Source organism: Odocoileus virginianus, chromosome 1 (assembly GCF_023699985.2).
Source record: "Odocoileus virginianus isolate 20LAN1187 ecotype Illinois chromosome 1, Ovbor_1.2, whole genome shotgun sequence".
NCBI classification, from domain to species: Eukaryota; Metazoa; Chordata; class Mammalia; order Artiodactyla; family Cervidae; genus Odocoileus; species Odocoileus virginianus.
In genome coordinates this window covers 4,325,716-4,343,034 of record NC_069674.1, presented here as the reverse complement: position 1 = coordinate 4,343,034, position 17,319 = coordinate 4,325,716, and positions in this window count along the sequence as shown.

Sequence of the window (17,319 nt, the reverse complement as noted above, 5' to 3'; positions counted from 1 at the left end):
CCCAGTGTCAACTGAAAAAATATGCACAACCTAAATAAAAGTTGAGAATTATGCTTTATCTGGTGGACAGAACTGATGACTTAAGCCCAGGATGCAGCCTCTCAGTTAGCTCTGAGGAGCTGCTCTGAAGGGAGGAGCCAGGATGGAGGGGAGTTGTTGCAACAAAAATCAGATGGTGGGAATAGCCACTGATGCTAAAGATGACCAGGGGCTTCCCAGGTGATGCCAGTGGTAAAAAAAATCCACCTGCTGATTCAGAAGATGTGGGTTTGGTCTCTGGGTTGGGAAGTCCCCCTGGGGTAGGAAATGGCAACCCTCTTAAGTATTCTTGCCTGGAAAATTCCATGGATGGAGGAGCCTGGTGGGCTACAGTCCATGGGCTCACCAAGAGTTAGATATGACCGAGTGATTGAGGACACACACACACACAGCAGACATCTCAAGTTAATGAACTTGGCTCTTTTCTCTGTATGGAAAGATTCAAGAGTCTGGGCTCATTGGAATCATTCCTTTGATATGTTGTCTGGAGCCAGTATCTTCTTTTTCTCCATCCTGAGTGCCCCCAGAGTGCACATTTGGGAGAGGCTGGTGGTGGCTGCTGGCTTGACAGCTGCATTTTCTGTTTACTGTTTACTGATGTGGCAGGTGACATGTTCATCTGCATTAACTGGAAAGTACCCACAATGGGGAGAAGGAAGATGGGCCATGCTCTTCCAGTCTCTTCTTCCTGTGTGACTCCAGGCCCATGAGCCATCCACCACCAGCGCTTTCTCCCCAGGGAAGCGCCAGGGAGACTAAGTCCAGGGGGACCTCTAGCTCAGCAGAAACAAGAAGTGTCCGTGCAAGGGCCATGCCCTGGTCTTGGAAACTGGCTTTCACCTTCCCTAGGATGTTAACTCTAGATCTCAGCTGGCGAAGCAGGGCAGTATTTGTCAGATTCTGCCTCTATGGTAGTTTGTATGTAAGATGTTCAATCAGATCAAAGGGTCAACTTGTCAACCTCAAGAAAGACGACCTACATTTTAAAGTGTGAATATGTCCAGGAAGCTGCTCCTTGTGACCCCTCAGGAAACTGTTTTGACACTTCTAACCTCAGCTTAATATATTGTTTATTAAGGGAAGTTCATGACAGTGTTTTTGTACCCCGAAGAAATTAAAGGTGAAGTAGGAGAGTGCTGACATTTCTCACTTGGCCAAACTCAAGAAATGTGTGTTTATTGCACTAGAACCACTTAAAGTGGATGGCACTTGCCATCAGTAAATAGCCTCTGAGTAGAATACAGAGTGACTGACAATGCATCCTTCCAATGAATAGGTCATTGGTGGATAGCTTCTAGCATCTCTGTCTGTGTCTGCATGTGTTTCTGTGTGTCCTTGGAGATGCTTTTCTATTCTGACCAACTGGTAGACTTCTTAGTTTCTCTGTGTTTAAATACTTGGAATGCTAACCTGAATGTCCATCAGCAGAGGAATAGATGGAAATAGAAAGAAAATGCAGTACATATATGCAGTGGAATACCATTCAGCCATAAAAAAGGGTGAACTAATGCCATTTTCAGTAACAACGATGGACCTAGAGATTATCATACTGAGTGAAGTAAGTCAGGCAGAGAAAGAGAAATATGTGATATCACTTACATGGCATCTAAAAAAAGTGATACAAATGAACTTACCTACAAAATGGAAATAGAGTCACAGATATAGAAAACAAACCTCTGGTTTTCACGGGATAAGAGGGGGAGAGAGATAAACTGAGAAATCGGGATCGACATGCATTCTTCAATTTATAAATTAGATGACTAGTAAGGACCTACTGGAGAGCATAGGGACGTCTGCTCAGTACTCTGTATGGGCTCTATGAGAAAAGAACCTAAAACAGAGTGGACATATGTTTATGGATGAGTCACTTTGCTGTACCCCTGAAGGGAACTCAACGTTGTCCATCAACCATGTGTGATGTGTGTGTTAGTCGCTCAGTTGTGTCCAACTCTTTGCGACCCCATGGACTGTAGCCCACCAGGCTCTTTTGTCCATGGGATTCTCCAGGCAAGAATACTGGAGTGGATTGCCGATCAACCATACTCCAATAGATCAACTATACTCCAATAAAAATGAAAAACAAAAACAGAAAAATACTTGGGATAATAAATGTGAGTCAAACTTTTAAAAATATTGGTTTATATAAGATATATTCTCCCTCTAGTCATCTCAAAATGTTTGAGTTCAAACATATTTCCCTGATCTGTTTTTGTTTCCCACCTATCAGCTCGAGCTCCCAACTATATTGCAGCAGTATTCACAGTGGCCAAGATGTGAAAACGACCTAAATGTCCATTGACAGGTGAATGGATAAAAAAGTGATGCATGCATACAACGGAATATTATTCAGTCTTAAATAAGGAAATCTTGCAACATGTGACAACGCAGAGGACACATGATGCTAAGAGAAATGAGCCAATCGCAGACGGGCATACACTGCGTGATTCCACTTACATGAGATCTAAAAGAGTCAAACTCATAGAATCAAAGGCTAGAATGGTGGTTGCCAGGGGCTGAGAAAAGAGAGAAATGAGATATGGCTAATAAGCAGGTATAAAATGTCAGTCATGCAAATGAGTTAGTTCTGGAGATCTGCTTACAAGCAACGTTTTACCCATAAATAACAGTATCATGATGTGCACTGAAAAACTTATTGGAGACTTCCCTGGCGGTCCAGTGGTTAAGACTTCATCTTCTAGTGCAAGGAGGTCCAGGTTTGATCTACGGTTGGGGAGCTAAGATCACACATGCCTCATAGCCAAAAAACCAAAACACAAAACAAAAGGAATATTGTAACAAATTTAATACAGACTTTTGAAATGGTCCACATCAAAAAATTAAAATGAAACATCCTTTAAAAAACAGCAAATCTAGAATGTGAATGTTGGGGTCCTTTAATGGACTGGAACCTGGTGGTCCGGAGTTGACAATGAGAAAGTGAAAGAAGGAAAGAGGCTAATGTTCCCTGGGTTATGCAGCTGGGCTTTGCGCTCCAGAGAATTGGCCAGAAATAGAGAGATAGAGAGAGAGAGAAAAAGAAAGACACGGGGACCCAAGCTCTGATGGAACAAGGGTGCTTTATTGAAGTCTGTAAGAGTATATATACCATTTTTCACAGAACTAGAACAAATAATTTCAGAATTTGTATGGAAATACAAAAAACCTCGAATAGCCAAAGAAATCCTGAGAAAGAAGAATGGAACTGGAGGAATCAATCTGCCTGACTTCAGACTATACTACAAAGCCACAGTCATCAAGACAGTATGGTACTGGCACAAAGACAGAAATATAGATCAATGGAACAGAATAGAAAGCCCAGAGATAAATCCACGAACCTATGGTCACCTTATCTTCGACAAAGGAGGCAAGGATATACAATGGAAAAAAGATAACCTCTTTAACAAATGGTGCTGGGAAAACTGGTCAACCACCTGTAAAAGAGTGAAACTAGAACACTTTCTAACACCATACACAAAAATAAACTCAAAATGGATTAAAGATCTAAATGTAAGACCAGAAACTATAAAACTCCTAGAGGAGAACATAGGCAAAACACTCTCCGACATAAATCACAGCAGGATCCTCTATGACCCACATCCCAGAATTTCAGAAATAAAAGCAAAAATAAACAAATGGGACCTAATGAAACTTAAAAGCTTTTGCACAACAAAGGAAACTATAAGCAAGGTGAAAAGACAGCCCTCAGCTTGGGAGAAAATAATAGCAAACGAAGCAACAGACAAAGGATTAATCTCAAAAATATACAAGCAACTCCTCCAGCTCAACTCCAGAAAAATAAATGACCCAATCAAAAAATGGGCCAAAGAACTCAACAGACATTTCTCCAAGGAAGACATACAGATGGCTAACAAACACATGAAAAGATGCTCAACATCATTCATTATCAGAGAAATGCAAATCAAAACCACAATGAGGTACCATTATACGCCAGTCAGAATGGCTGCTATCCAAAAGTCTACAAGCAATAAATGCTGGAGAGGGTGTGAAGAAAAGGGAACCCTCTTACACTGTTGGTGGGAATGCAAATTAGTACAGCCACTATGGAAAACAGTGTGAAGATTTCTTAAAAAGCTGGAAGTAGAACTGCCATATGACCCAGCAATCCCACTTCTGGGCATACACACTGAGGAAACCAGATCTGAAAGAGACACGTGCACCCCAATGTTCATCACAGCACTGTTTATAATAGCCAGGACATGGAAGCAACCTAGATGCCCATCAGCAGACGAATGGATGAGGAAGCTGTGGTACATATACACCATGGAATATTACTCAGCCATTAAAAAGAATTCATTTGAATCAGTTCTAATGAGATGGATGAAACTGGAGCCCATTATACAGAGCGAAGTAAGCCAGAAAGATAAAGACCATTACAGTATACTAACACATATATATGGACTTTAGAAAGATGGTAACGATAACCCTATATGCAAAACAGAAAAAGAGACTCAGATGTATAGAACAGACTTGTGGACTCTGGGAGAAGGCGAGGGTGGGATGTTTCAAGAGAACAGCATTGAAACATATATATTATCTAGGGTGAAACAGATCACCAGCCCAGGTTGGGTGCATGAGACAAGTGCTTGGGCCTGGTGCACTGGAAAGACCCAGAGGGATCGGGTGGAGAGGGAGGTGGGAGGGGGGACCGGAATGGGGAATACATGTAAATCCATGGCTAATTCATTTCAATGTATGACAAAAACTACTGTAATGATGTAAAGTAATTAGCCTCCAACTAATAAAAATAAATGGTAAAAAAACAAACAAACAAACAAAAAAAAGAGTATATATACCAGTATATATACCATCCACTTCTTTAGATAAAGATCAAGAGACAAGACTTTACACATTTACCAAGGAAGCAAGGAGCAATAGAGTCCATAAAGCCAAAAGGCGATCCATATGAAAAGAGGGTCATAAATAGTTACTTTTCACCTTATGGAAAAACTAATGAAGGAAATGTGTGAATTCCTCAGTCCTGGGAGAGGCCTGCCTCTCCTCTTAATTCCCAAATATTCAGGAATTAATAAGGAACAGAGGATTCATGACAGATCCAAAACAGCACACAGGAAGCCTCCTGTTGAATGCTTCCTGACAAGTGAATAGATCTTACTTTCAACGTTGCTACCAAACATTCTTTTAGAAAGAGTTTTGTCCTCTTAACCAAGTGGTTCCATATAACTTTCTATAATTTTTTTTTCATGTGAGACCTGATCATAAGCTTCTGACATCTGTGAAGAATGATATGAGTTTGAGAGGGAAGGAAGCTGAAGATGAAAAAATTACAATTTTCTAGCCCTAAGACAGAATGGTTATTGGCGATTGTTCCCTTGTGAAACATTTCTAAACTGGTGCTAAGCCAAGAGGAATGTACATCAAACTTTAGAGCTAAGTTGGGTGTTAAAGACGAATCAGTGGCTTCGTAAGTGCTGAAGGCTCTCTCAGATGAAGTGATGCTCTTGTGGTAGAGCATCCATTGGACAGTGCTGTGTCTAAAGTGGTCCTCCTGCATGGCAGGAAGAGCAAGAAGCCTGAAGTCAGATGAGCTGGATGTGAATCCTGGCTTTGCCGTCGGTAGCTGTAGGACCCCAGGTGAGTTGACTAAATTCTTGGGCCACACAGTTCTCATCTGGTAGGCAAGGGTGATGACACCTGCTGGACTGGGTGTGAAGATGAGCAATAATTCATGCAACGCCCCTGGCCCCGTGTCTGATCCTAGGAGGTGCTCGGTGAGTGGAGGAGTGAGGAACTTGCCACCAAGAAGGAGCTGTGAGGCTTCAAAATAAACACAGACAATAACTTAACATTTACCCGAGAACCGACTAGTGAAGAAGTTTGGAGGGTAATTATAGCAGGAGACCTAAGCAGAAGAAACTCACTGAAGTGAGCGTTACCTTTGTGAACATGGAGTAGGGATTACTGATTTCAAATCAAGAGAGGAAAAACAATCCCATCAAATATCCAAATAAGGAGCAGCTTTAAATTTTCACACAAAGCAATCGAAAAACCAAATTAAAGCCTAGCAGTGGAGAAGGGAACATAAAAGTAAACCAAGTGCTGGACTCGAAATGAGTTTCCGCAGTAAGGACTGGAATTTCAGCCTTCTGGCTAAAAAAAGGAAGGACGTGGCCTGGAGGCAGCACACAGCCAGGGACGGGGGCCCACCTGGGTAGGTGATGACTGTCCCGTGCCTGGGTCTTGAGTTACATCACAGGCCTTAGAGATTATCCTGGGGCAGAGACTGGCAAGAATGGCCGACGTCGAATTGAAATTCACACTGTTTCAGAAGGATGGGAGCTCATCATGGAGTTAATTGTCAAGAAGAAAGAAATGTGGCCCTTGGTGGACAAGCGCGCCTGAATGATTGTTTCAGTGGCGCCTCTGCTCTGCAACACCTCGATGCGGGGCTTGTCTGCCTGTGATCTCCTTCACTGTTATGGATGTTTTGTCGGTTTGGACTTATTTTTCCTTTGAGACGACAGTCAGAGAGGGTTCAGAGGCCATAATGACACTCTGTTATGCCACGTGGGTTTCATAATTTCTCAATTAGATGTTTTTTAGTCACAGTTTAAAATGCCTGCACAATTCTTAAATGCCAGCCCCAAATCCACCTTTCACTAATCGATGACTCTTCTGCAGTGAAATGCTTTTCCTCTGGCAACAAATGAAGATGGAGAGGCCTGCTGTGGAGGGAATGGGAGCCATCACCAGGGCAGGAAGGTCAGTCATGGGTTGCCATGGTAGTCTTAGCAGCGGCTGGACCACAGAAGGCTATTTCAGAGAGACGGTGGTGAAACCAAAGCCCCTGTGAGTTAGAGTGCATCACAAATTGGCATAAGTTTATGGAGGTCAGAAGTGCACAGATTACATGTCATCTTATTTCCATAGCAAGTCTCTCATCATTCCACGTGTCTGAAACCAAGATCCATTTTTCTCATCTGCTCCTTCACCAGGTGAAAACATCCCTCTGGCTTCCCCCACCTGTGTGTGTGTGTGTGTGTGTAGCATTACAATTCACTTTTCTGACCACTAATTTTTTCAGGTCAAAAGTTTGGATACCTGTTTGAGTCCAAGACGCAGTACTTGGGTGCAGCCTCAAAAACGACAGAACTGTCTGTGTTCGTTTCCAAGGCAAACCACTCAATATCGCAGTAATCCAAGTCTATGCCCTAACCACTAATGCTGAAAAGGCTGAAGTTGAACGGTTCTATGAAGACCTAGAAGACCTTCTAGAACTAACACCCCAAAAAGATGTCCTTTTCATTACAGGGAACTGGAATGCAAAAGTAGGAAGTCAAGAGACACCTGGAGTAACAGGCAAACTTAGCCTTGGAGTACAGAATGAAGCAGGGCAAAGACTAACAGAGTTTTGCCGAGAGAACACACTGGTCATAGCAAACACCCTCTTCCAACAACACAAGAGAAGACTCTACACGTGGACATCACCAGATGGTTGACACCGAAATCAGATTGATTATATTCTTTGCAGCCAAAGATAGGGAAGCTCTTTACAGTCAGCAAAAACAACTGGAAGCTGACTGTGGCTCAGATCATGAACTCCTTATTGCAAAATTCAGACTGAAATTGAATAAAGTAGGGAAAACCACTAGACCATTCATGTATGACCTAAATCAAATCCATTATGACTATACAGTGGAAGTGAGAAATAGATTTAAGGGACTAGATCTGATAGACAGAGTGCCTGAAGAACTATGGATGGAGGTTCGTGACACTGTACAGGAGTCAGAGATCAAAAATGTCCCCAAGAAAAAGAAATACAAAATGGCAAAATGGTTGTCTGAAGAGGCTTTATGAATAGCTGAGAAAAGAAAAGACGCAAAAGACAAAGGAGAAAAGGAGAGATGTTCCCATTTGAATGCAGTTTCAAAGAATAGCAAGGAGAGATAAGAGAGCCTTCCTCAGTGATCAGTGGAAAGAAATAGAGGAAAATAATAGAATGGGAAAGATTAGAGATCTCTTCTAGAAAATCAGAGATACCAAGGGAACATTTCATGCAAAGATGGGCCCAATAAAGGACAGAAATGGTATGGACCTAACAGAAGTAGAAGATATTAAGAAGAGGGGGCAAGAATACACAGAAGAACTGTACAAAAAAGATCTTCACGATCCAGATAATCATGCTGGTGTGATCACTCACCTAGAAACAGACATCCTGGAATTTGAAGTCAAGTGGGCCTTAGGAAGCATCACTAGCTAGTGGAAGTGATGAAATTCCAGTTGGGCTATTTCAAATCCTGAAAGATGATACTGTGAAAGTGCTGCACTCAATATGTCAGCAAATTTGGAAAACTCAGCAGTGGCCACAGGACTGGAAAAGGTCAATTTTCATTCCAATCCAAAAGAAAGGAAATGTCAAAGAATGTTCAAACTACCACACAATAGCAGTCATCTCACATGCTAGCAAAGTAATGCTCAAAATCCTCCAAGCCAGGCTTCAGCAATATGTGGACTATGAACTTCTATATGTTCAAGCTGGATTTAAAAAGACAGAGGAACCAAAGATAAAATTGCCAACATCCGCTGGATCATAGAAAAAGCTTGAGAGTTACAGAAAAGCATCAACTTCTGCTTTATTGACTATGCCAAAGCCTTTGACTATGTGGGTCACAACAAACTGTGAAAAATTCCTAAAGAGATGGGGATACCAGACCACCATACCTGCCTCCTAAGAAATCTGTATGCAGGTCAAGAAACAACAGTTAGAACTGGACATGGAACAACAGACTGGTTCCAAATAGGGAAAGGAGTATGTCAAGGCTGTATTTTGTCCCCCCGCTTATATGCAGAATACATCATGCGAAATGCCGGGCTGGATGAAGAACAAGCTGGAATCAAGATTGCAGGGAGAAATATCAATAACCTCACATATGCAGATGACACCACCCTTATGGCAGAAAGTGAAGAGGAACTAAAAAGCCTCTTGATGAAAGTGAAAGAGAGTGAAAAATTTGGCTTAAAGCTCAACATTCAGAAAACTAAGATCATGGCATCTGGTCCCATCACTTCATGGCAAATAGATGGGGAAACAATGGAAACAGTGAGAGACTTTATTTTTTGGGGGGCTCCAGAATCACTGCAGATGGTGACCACAGCCATGAAATTAAAAGATGCTTACTCCTTGGAAGAAAAGCTATGACCAATCTAGACCCCATATTAAAAAGCAGAGACATTACTTTGCCAACAAAGGTCCTTTTGGTCAAATCCATGGTTTTTCCAGTAGTTATGTATGGATGTGAGAGTTGGACTCTGAAGAAAGCTGAGCGCCAAAGAATTGATACTTTTGAACTGTGGTGTTGGGGAAGACTCTTGAGAGTCCCTTGGACTGCAAGGAGATCCAACCAGTCCATCCTAAAGGAGATCAGTTCCGGGTGTTCATTGGAAGGACTGATGTTGAAGCTGAAACTCCAGTACTTTGGCCACCTAATGTGAAGAACTGACTCATTGGAAAAGACCTTGATGCTGGGAAAGACTGAAGGTGGGAGGAAAAGGGGATGGCAGAGGATGAGATGGTTGGATGGCATCAGCGACTCAATGGATGTGAGTTTGAGTAAGCTCCGAGATTTGGTGATGGACAGGGAAGCCTGTTGTGCTGCAGTCCATGGGGTCGAAAGAGTCAGACACGACTGAGTGACAGAAATGAAGTGAACTTGAGTCCAGGATAGAGGTAAAGAACCTGCCTGCCAGTGCATGGACAGAGGAGCCTGGTGGGCTACAGTCCATGGGATCGCCAAAGAGTTGGACATGACTTAGCAACTCAGCAGCAACTGTACATGGAGAAAAAGAGACGGGGTTGGAAAACCCTGTGACCCGGAGAGAGAGAACAGGCTCCAGGAGACAGGCATTAGGAAGGTGACTGATGACCAGGGTCTGATGGCTGCACAATGCAAAGGCTGGACCCTGTTGTGTCTAAGTATTCTCTCTCCTCTGTGCCCCCTCTCACCCTCCCCCTCTTTCCCCAGCTTTCTGGGATTCCAGAACAAATGTGTGCCATATATTGGGAACATGAGTAACAAAACTAATCACTTAGAGTAATCCCTGCTTAATCAAGTTGAGTTGTATTCAGAAGTGAGACATCTCACAAGGTTGTGTGTATTGCTGGGCATCCTTTCAGGGCAGTGGGGACCCTTCATTGCAGAATCACTGGTGACTGACATGCCTTCCTGCGGCGGTGTTGGCAGCCCCAGGTTTCTGTCTGATCACCCTGGTTGAAGCAAACATCTCCCCTGTGCCTGATGAGCAGATGCAAACACTGCCTCGGTGTGACGTTTACAGGACAAGATGTGAAGGCGGCTAATACAATACAGATGTATCACTGAGATGTAATAAATCACTTAGCGAAAGAGCAGATGAAGATTTTCCGTCCTTCCCTGGATCTGTCTTCTTTTCTGTAAGGCAGGGACTAGGTTGCTTTGAGGAGAGGTGCCACCTAATTGCTTTAGAGAGGCTCAGCTTCTCTGCTCCTTCTGCTGTTTTCCCCCATGGAGACGGTGAGGATCTTTGGTGCTGGAGGGCCATTACTGGACTGATTGGCTTCCTGTACTTTTCTTGGTGTTCCTAGGTCTTGAGAGTCCATCCAACAATGCTCCTCTCCATGACCTGGTTTCCTAAGAAGAGAGCAGAGAGTCAGCTAAGATCAGTGAAACCTTTTGGTAGACTTTCCTTAATATTTAAAAGTAAAAGGCGATTATGAATTTGAAAAGCAGAAACATGGCCACTTGGAATCTGACCTTGAATGTCATCCAGATATTAACTGGAAATAATACTATTTATAAGTGCACTATTCTTTTCCCCAAGGTGGGAAGACCAAAGTTAGGATTAAGCTTGAAATAAGGTATTTTTTGAAATCAGGAAGCCAAATGGGGAAAAAAAGAAACACTGGAGGAAATAAAATCAGTGATGGCAATGCCCTCTAATGTTTGAATTTACCCAACAAACATTTGTTCAGCTAGATCTACACCAAGCAAGGTGCTGAATGTGAATAAGTTTCCGGCCAAGTTAGCAAACAGTGCTTTAGAGAAAAGGGGTGAGGGAAAAGATAGTTCATGTTTCCATTGCAGTAGTAACTGTTGATTAAATCTTTGGTGCTGGATTGCCTTCTCGTCCTCATTTCTTTATTCCCTCCCTCTGGCAGGAGATTTCCCAATGTGTAGAGTGGGGAGGGTATATTTCTTGGCCCCAGAGTCCTCGGGTTTGATTACTTTCTTTGGCCAATGGAATTTTAATGAACTTGATGCAACCAGTGCTCTCACAGGTGCTAGCGTGGTCTGGCTTGGCCTCTTGCCCTCCTGGGATCCATCACAAGAAGAATGTGTCCTGGATACCTGCTGGTCCAAAGAGACTGTGGAGACAGGCGGAACAGAACTGAACCTGAATCAGAGCCTAAAGCCAACCTCAGATGACTCACAGCCTACTCCAGTATTCTTGCCTGGAAAATTCCATACACCGAGGAGCTCTGTGGGGTTGCTAAGAGTCAGACATGACTGGGCATACACGCACTTACAGATGATGAACTATTTGCTTGCATGCTCAGTCATGTCTGACTCTTTGCAACTCTCCCATTCCATGGGATTTCCCAGGCAAGAATACTGGAGCAGGTTGCCATTTCCTCCTCCAGGGATCTTCCTAACCCAGGGATTGAACTCATGTCTCTTGTGTCTCCTGCATTGGCAGATGGATTCTTTACCGTTGTGCCATCTGGGAATCCAGAGTTTATAGATGATGAACTATTGCTCTTATGAAGAACAAAAGTAACTTTAGTTTTGAAACTATGTAGAAGGCTGCTTTAGCTGAAAAAAAAAAAATCACATAGGGACAAAAAGTTTCCCCAAAGAGGCATGTTTCCCAGTCTAAGAAACATGACAATGAAGTTCACTTAGATTGCCTTGGAATTCTCATATATTTTACCAAGGGTTTTCCTTGGCTATCACAAATCACTAGGCATTTCTCCTTTTTCCTGCTCCCTTGCAGGCTCGAGGGGGTGGTACCTTCCATGATTGCTGTTGCCAAATCAGCATCTGAGCCACGAACACTCTATGGCCCTGTGTCCTGCCACCACTCGAAGGGAGGTTGCCAACACCAGAGGTCAAGGGGCTCGTGTCTGCCCCGAGGGCATGGTCCCCCGTGGCCGAAGCTGCTGGAGCCGATTCTGCAGACGTGGCACCTCTTCTGATTCTCACTCGGTGTCCATGGCAACCGGCTCATCCCAGATTGCTGCCACATTAATCAGGGCTGGGGTAAACACCCCGAGAGACAGACATGGCATTGCGCCTGAATTCCTCTCCTCCATCTCTGGCATTGTCCGCTGTTTGCAAACTCTGCTTGAGAATTTTTGCTTTCTTCTCAAGATGCATTCTGTGCTAGGACTCTCCTTAGTACTTGTGTAAGAATTCCTCGGGCAGGCTGCTTCATCAGCCTCTTATCAGCGTTTAGGGCCACCTGGGTCATCCCAAGCTGGAGTGCCAACCGCTCAGGGATTTACACACATCTTGTTTTTCTACCATGGAGGGTGACTAAGATAGGCTGATGGAGATTTGATGGCCTTGAATAATCAATATTAAAACAAGGAAGAGAGAGAAGAGCTATGGGAAAGATACTGGATGGTCTAGTCTATTCTGAGCCAGTTTAGGGAATCAAAGACACTTCCTTGGCAGAAAAGACACTTCCTTGCCTTGAATCCCACGGAAACTTGAGACAAGGTTATAGTTCTGGATGATTCTTAGAGTGAGGGTCAATACCAAAATGATCCAAGCTTTGCAGAACTCTAAAAATCTGTCACCTGCAATAGAAACAGGGTCACAGATTGTGGCAGGACAGGACAGTGACCTCAAGGGACAATGCTAGGAGATGAAGCCATAAAGCAGATGACATTGGCAGAGACTGTGGATGCTTGAAATGCCCCTTTTATGCTCCTGGTACAAAGTTTTAATGAGATGGTGTCTAAGGATCTTTGCACCTCTAACTTTATATGATTCTATCCAGACATTTAATGGAAAATTTCTGTTGTTTTCCCAATGCAGCTGCCACACATCTGCTATTTTAATGGGCTTGCTTTCCATCCTGAATATCCAGAGGAGGTGGACATAAATCAGCTTGAGCTCCATCTATTCCTTCGATTGAGGGAGAAAAAGTCGCATAATATTGGAAGAGAGAGGTTGGAAGATTTTCTTGTCTGTGGGAAAGGGATGATGGGCTGAAATAAATAACTGGCAGAAACTGTCTTTGTGTCACTCTGATAAAACATGCAAGGAGGGGAGGGGGGCCCCAGGGAGACCTCATGTATCTGGGAGGGGGACAAGGTTTGAACTCTGGAGTTTCACACACTTTGACTATATTTATCATCATTATCAAATCTTCTGTCTTGTGCTGAATTCCAATTTTTATTCCACTCACAGAACTCCTCCTCCTAGTATTTTTGTGGAGTAAAGCTGATTATAAAAACTCTGTTCTTCACCATTTGGCTTAATTCCTTGTGTTAAAGATGACAGTAAAAGCACCTTGGTTCAGACCCGCTGCTTTAAATCCCTTTTTGGAAGGAAGTCTGTTCCTCTCTTCTGCAGACTCCTCTAATTCACAGTCCATCCTCTAAGAGATAGATTGAGGGTTCCCTTTATTCCTTTGAAAAAAAGAGGGTATTAAAAAACCAGTTAATACTCAAATTGAGAATGTAAAGGCAAGGCTTAGTCTTTTTCCGAAATTAAATTACGAAGTTCACTTTAAATCTTTCAAGCTTTCCCTTTGGTACTCAAAAAATGCCTATTCATTATTTTTAAAAACAACAACAAAACACTTATCTCTTTCCAGTGAAGTGAAATTTGTTCAGTCTTGTTTGACTCTTTGCAACTCCATGGACAATACAGTCCATGGACTTCTCTAGGCCAGAATACTGGAGTGGGTAGCCTATCCCTTCTCCAGGGGCTCTTCCCAACCCAGGGGTCGAACCCAGGTCTCCTGAGTTGCAGGCGGATTCTTTACCAGCTGAGCCACAAGGGAAGCCCAAGAATACTGGAATAAAAAAGTAGGTTAAGAAAACCGTCTGAGTTCTGACTAGCACTGATGTGGCTTCCCTTACTCCGCTGGGTAACAAGCAATGACACTACTCCTTTAACACAGTTCATGATTTTTTCTTGTTGCTGTTACTTTGAAGGAGGCCTGTCCTCACCCCTTACTCAATGAGCCAGTGTTTACTGAGGTGAAGTTCTGCCTGGGAGGCGCCTCCAGGGAACACAGGGGAGGTGGGACAGGGCCCTTCTGTCCCCAGGGAACAGGGCAGGCAACAGGGCAGAGGGAATTGAATCCAACTCTTGTTTACGTGTGAAATGTGGCTGTCGGCTGAGATTGGACGGCGGAACACATGCCCTGGCGCACCCGCATTGGAAGGAATGAGGATTGTAAACAGCAGTTCGTTTCCTCCAGGTCCAACCACTAAGTGGAAGTTCAGGTCACGTGGTTCCCAGCCCAGGGCTCCTCCTTCCGCCCTGAGGTCCCTGAGGTTGATCTGGGGTGGTTCCTCCTGGGTGCTGGTCTGGCTCCCTCCACCACCTCACCTGCCCAGGCTCTTTCCACTGTTTCCCTGAACTGTGGTGTTGGAGAAGACTCTTGAGAGTCCCTTGGACTGCAAGGAGATCCAGCCAGTCCATCCTAAAGGAGATCAGTCCTGGGTGTTCACTGGAAGGACTGATGTTGAAGCTGACAGTCCAATACTTTGGCCACCTCATGCAAAGAGTTGACTCGTTGGAAAAGACCCTGATGCTGGGAGGGGTTGGGGGCAGGAACGACAGAGGATGAGATGGTTGGATGGCATCACCGACTCGATGGACATGAGTCTGAGTAAACTCTGGGAGTTGGTGATGGACAGGGAGGCCTGGTGTGCTGCAGTCCGTGGGGTCGCAAAGAGTTGGACACGACTGAGCGGCTGAACTGAACTGAACTTGTTGTCTGCTGACTGTTCTCAGCGCAAAACCCTGGCAGGAGGTCAGGGATGGATGGGGAGAGGGCAAGCTGGGGTCCCCATTCCTTTGGCTTTCTCCCTGGGTGTGTGTGTAGGGGGCTGTCCACTGTATCTCCTGGCTAAAAGAAGCTGCTCTTCCCCAGGAAAGCTGCCCTACTGGGTTCCTCGCCTTCTGGGGCTTGCCAGCCTGTTCCCCAACTTGTACCAGCCCTGGGCTCTGCCTTCTCCCCCTGCTGTCTCCTCACCTTTCCAGCTCATCCCTCTGAAAATAAACCCTGCCTGAAGCACCCACAGTTCAGTGTTCTGGCTTTTTGCTTGCTTATTTTATTTCTTTTTAAATTGCATTTTTAATTGGGGGATAGTTGCTTTACAACACTGTGTTGGTTTCTGCCTTGCATCCACATGAATCAGCTACAGGTACACGTACGTCCCCTCCCTCTTGACCCTCCCTCCCACCTCCCACCCCATCCCACCCTCTAGGTTGTCACAGAGCACTGGGTTTGAGCTCCCTGCTTCATACAGTAAATTCCCACTGGCTGTCTATTTCACATATGGTAATGTGTCTGTTTCCAAGCTACTCTCTCCCTTCATTCCACCCTCTCTTTCCTCCACCAGGTCCACAAGACTGTTCTATGTCTGCATCTCCATTTCTGCCCTGCAAACAGGATGCTGGAGACTCTGATTGGTACAAGGACCTTCTTGCTAAACTCTTGAGCTAGTGGAGGGGCATGGTGGGGGGGGGGGACCTCAGATCCCACTGTCCCTTGGGGGGGACTCATATTCTGGTGGGGACACCTTCATAGATGTCATTAGGCAATCATCTGACTTATTCACTCTTTATGGCAAACTTTGAACTGTTGAAGCCAAGAGCAGCTCTTAAATAAAAAATAATTTGTGTCCAGCAAATGGAACCGATTTGAAAAGGAATGGCTCATGGTGATTTAGTGAATTGTCAGGTTTCTATTTCATAAATAACAAAATAGAAATTAGGAGCGTGTCAGAACACATTAGCACTCACCCATAAATAAAAATGATTTTATTAGAAGTGGTAAATTATGCTTACTTAATTCACCTTGTCATGCCTGGCACTTTGCTGTATATCCTGTGGGTTTTTCCACTCCCTGGATGTGTTACAGTTCAGCAAGACAAACATATTGGGTAAGTGATGTAATAGAAATGCAATTATGAGCAAATAAATCTTGTTTTCCTCTGTTTCATGCAGTAGAGCTTGTCTGTCTTTCAGCGGACATACAGGGCTGAGCTTCACGAACACGGGAGATTCATGCACCCTCTTGGTGTATCTCTCTCTCTCTCTTTAAGGCCAAGTGGTGGAAAAGAAATGAAAAGATGAAGAGTCTGTCCCTGAACCTGAGATGCCAGAATAAAGGACTCTTCTTCCTCAGATAGGTGGTATTGGTCCTGCTAGTGTTTTGACTTCTGGGGAGAGGAAATCTTTGATCCACGCGGTGGGTTGGTGGTCACAGCTGGCCATGTCCTGCAGGCCAAGTCCAAAGGCATGGGAAGCAGGGAGTTTTCCCGAAGACAACCCTACACTAACTCCATTTCCGTAAGTGTGCAAGCCCGATTGGGGACCACACTGATACACGTCGGAAAGTTCCAGTAAGACCAACAGGTGACCCAGGACCCAGATGAGAGTCAGGAAGTCAGGAGGTGTCTGAGGGGCCCTCCCGGAGCCCATGGAGCTTGCGGGGCACGTCAGAGCAGACGTCAGTATCCCATCTCTTCTGTTTGGCCTGTGTCCCGGCTCTCTCGTCGGACAAGGCCAGTCCTTAACAAAAGTCCCAGCTTCTGGAGCACCTCAAACTCTTTCCACAGCGTCTCCCTCCTCCCCAGGAGGACTCAGGGACCTTCAACTCCCTCCTGCCCTGGGTTCCTCACCGATGGTTCTTCACCCCCTCCGTGTCATCAACCCATCTCAGAATTCTCTCCCCTTGGCTCTTGAAAACACCTATTTGTGTTCTACTTTTCCAGGACCCTGTCTATTAACTGATAATGATATAAAGATAATGCCTATAAACAATTCAGTTCAGTCATTCAGTCTTGTCCAACTCTTTGTGATCCTGTGGACTGCAGCACGCCAGGCCTCCCTGTAAATCACCAACTCCCTGAGTTTACTCAAATTCATGTCCATTGAGTCGGGGATCTCATCCAGCCGTCTAATCCTCTGTCGTCCCGTTCTCCTCCCACCTTCAATCTTGCCTAGCATCAGGGTCTTTTCCAATGAGTCAATTAATACACTGTTGATGAGTTACCCCTTCCTGGGAACACAG